Genomic DNA, 3,440 nt, shown 5'->3' on the forward strand with positions numbered 1-3,440 from the left:
GTAATAAATTTGCTGAATTTTTTTGTTAGTCTCCGAAAATTCTTGCGAAGTATTTTGATAATTTCTTCATCAGTTTCAATCTATTAGTAACTCATAAGTGATAATTGTTATTTTTCAACGGGAAAAGCAAGAGGAAATCGAACGGAAAACTGCGCACTCATGTCTTCGAGAGATTTGACAAAAAAACCTAACGGGGATTTCTACTATTCGTTTGACAGGTCAAAAAATATTCTCTTAGTGCGACGGCAGGATAACTCTGTCATCGCTGTTGCTTTAAAATATGGGAATATGGTACCCATAGTAAGGACGAAAAGATATTCCCGGAGATTCCCGTAGAAAATCGAAATATCATCAACGATTACAATCAGGGAATGGGAGGGGTAGATTTTTTCGATAATTATGTTGCATGTTACCGTATACACTTTAGGAGCAAAAAATGGAGGTGGCCTCTCCCAGGTAAAAATATTTGGTCTGTAACTGAGCTGGAACAGGTCTGGAACGGGGGTGGAGCTAAAGGTCTGTAGCTGGTCTGGAACTGGGAAGAAATTGAAACATTGCTCCAGACCAGTTTGGTCTGCAACTGGTCTGGACAACGGGTGGGTAAACTGGTCTGGACCCAGGTCTGTAACTGGTCTGTACTGCTCTGGAACTGGTCTGTTCTCAGGGAGACTATGTGGTCTGGAACTAATCTGTTCTAGTGACTAGTTGGTTTATACTACTTAACCTGAGACTCAGGATAACTAAAAGATCAGTCAATCTCATTGATCTTACTGGTTCAGTTCAGCAAGTAAGGAAAAGGGAACAGCCTAAGCAAATAAATCTGAGAAGCATACTAGGCATTTCCCAGCCAGCCAAATATGACAGAGATAAAGGCATACTGGATAGCAATAATCTCCAATTGTTACAATAGCATTCTTACATAATCAATTTAATGCATTGTAAATTTTGAAAAGCGATGATACATCTCTATGGATGTCTTCAGCTGCAAGGTGCAAGAAAGTTAAGTAATTATTACTACAATCAAAAGCTCAGAGTTGATGTAGCTCCAGATTATGCCAGTATGAATGCAAATGGAATTCAGAATTTAACAAATGTCAACCCGATCGTAAGATATTCATTGTAATCACACATGGCAACTGCATTTCAGCTGTGAACTCCCATCAAAGTTCTAAGTTGATAAAACATGTTAGCATATGACTTTTGACAAACCATCAATAACATATCCCCTGCAACAGGAAATTTTGGATTCGTATGGAGGTGGATGATTTTCTGTGCAGTAAAATAAATCCATACCGGCAATTTAACATTTATTGATGTACTCAAAACATTCTCTAGTATTAGTAACTCAGTTAACATGTATTGTAGTAGAGAAAACGTCTAGTGTCCATCGCCATCAATCCTGGAAAATGAGAATTGTAACATTTAATAACCAGCTAAGTAATAAGTACTTAAAGTAACTTAAAATTGTTCCACATATTCTCTAATATGGTTATTCAATTTCAAGAAAAACCCTTCATACACGAATGAATTTATAGTGAGACTAATACTTTTATGCCATGAAAAACTGCTAACAATGTGGTTTCTAACGCGAGAACAGTAATTTGAAATATTTCAACTTAATCGATCTGAATGAATAGTATTTTTAATATACAAGTTAAGCCAAAGATCAACCTAAATTGTAACCACAGTGAGAACGTAGTAATAAATAATCTTATATAGCTATTGGGTTGAAAGAAGTAGTTCATTAATTGCATTAGTCCTAAAAATTGTTGATACTCAAGTTCGTTGATTTACTATCGATTGTAAAAATATGTTCCATGTACTTACATTAAAATAGTCAGCGCAGCAGAGATGGGTTGATGCTGACCAAGGCATCTTCTTTAGATCTCTACGTGCTGCAAGGAGCCACTTTTTCCGCAAACCCGGTAAATAAAAACTTTATCCGGCGTTGATTTCATTGTGATAGTATGCAATTGGCATGAAACAGTATTTTTTTCGATTCCTTTTTGGAAGTTTTCACTTTGAAAAACGTTATATTTTCCCCATCCATATGTTCTTAAACATACAGTTACTTGTAAAATACGGTTTTAAGGCACAGATTAATTCACAAAGTCGGAAACTACTGTATCTACGAGTGTAAACATTCCAGTGCCAATGGCTGTTAGGTCACGTGGTATAGAAGATGGCCGCCGGTTGTTTTGGCGCAAGTTTCAAAATACGATTTTTAACACGTTATAAGTACGTTATATAATGGGAAAAAATTGTAACTCAAATTTTTAATCCGCAAAATATGTATTTACCGCAGTTACTACATTCTTTTACAGAACTAAATTTCTCTGGAGCAGGTGCACCTGCTTCTTATAGGTGCGAGGTGTACCTTCACGAAGGTACCTGAGGGACTTTTCAGATATTTCAGACTTTTCTTCAACAAATGCTTTAATTTTAATGGGTTACTGAAATGATGCATTACGTTCACCTTATTACCATTTTATACACGGTGTTCTGAATCGAGAACCATTTGCATTTGAGGGGGCAAATAGATACTTAAGTTTATTATTTTATGCTTCCATAGCCCAAATAAAGTGTGTAAGCGCTACTAGCTGGAAGATATTAAATTTTTCTTACAATCAGCTCATTAACTGCACCCCTTCCCTACAGATATGCAATGCAATTTTTTGAAAGAAGAAGGTATGTTAGTATATAACATGTAAGTGTAGATGTTTGGTGAGTGAAGGAGATCTAAGGAAAGATAGTGCCATGGAAGAATCCTTCTTCCACGGTAGTGCTACCCTTGCCTTACCCTCCCTGGAATGTAGAGCATGGGTTGATGGAGGGTTAACTACACACCATGGAGGGTACTACCCTTCATTTACCCTATGTCTACCCACCATGGAGGAGTTCATTTTTATTACAGTGGAAGTTGCGGGCAAAAAGTTTTGCCTGATATTGGTAAATACATTGGAATTAGAATAAACCATTGCAAATTATTTTATTGACTGCTAACTACTTTCTAAAACCCTATTTAATATTTCAACCTTCATTGCTTGTGCAATCATTTAGAAGTAATATTTATTTTTACCTCGCATATTCATTTTTTACTATCTTACCTAGCTTGCTTAAATGCTTAAAGTTTGCATCATAAATTGAGACTAATATCAGAAGTACTTCTGATATTAGTCTCAATTTATGATGCAGCCCTGTCTAATGCCATCCAAATAACGCAACTCTCCACAAGCCATGATTGTGGGCAGTGGGTACCTTTGAACCCATGTGAAATTCATCTATGAAATAACAAATATAAAATTGTAACCCTTCTTGAAAAAAAATTAATGGACATTAAAAATTGACCACTCCATAGCCCAGGATTCCTAATTCCATTAAGTATCAATGCCTGATATACATTGTAATAATTTCACTGTTACAAATAAATTTAAGAGCAA

At 35.9% G+C, this 3,440-nt stretch overlaps 1 long non-coding RNA gene across 1 annotated transcript; it reads right to left on the reverse strand.

Annotated features, from left to right (window-relative positions):
* Positions 1–1,290: 1,290 nt before the first annotated feature.
* LOC124155139 lies at positions 1,291–2,220 on the reverse strand. Its single transcript, XR_006864156.1, has 2 exons — positions 1,828–2,220; positions 1,291–1,399 (listed from the first exon to the last, which is right to left on the reverse strand). It is a non-coding gene; the product is annotated as an uncharacterized LOC124155139 (long non-coding RNA).
* Positions 2,221–3,440: the final 1,220 nt, after the last annotated feature.

Source organism: Ischnura elegans, chromosome 3, assembly GCF_921293095.1.
Source record: "Ischnura elegans chromosome 3, ioIscEleg1.1, whole genome shotgun sequence".
In the NCBI taxonomy this organism is placed as follows: Eukaryota; Metazoa; Arthropoda; class Insecta; order Odonata; family Coenagrionidae; genus Ischnura; species Ischnura elegans.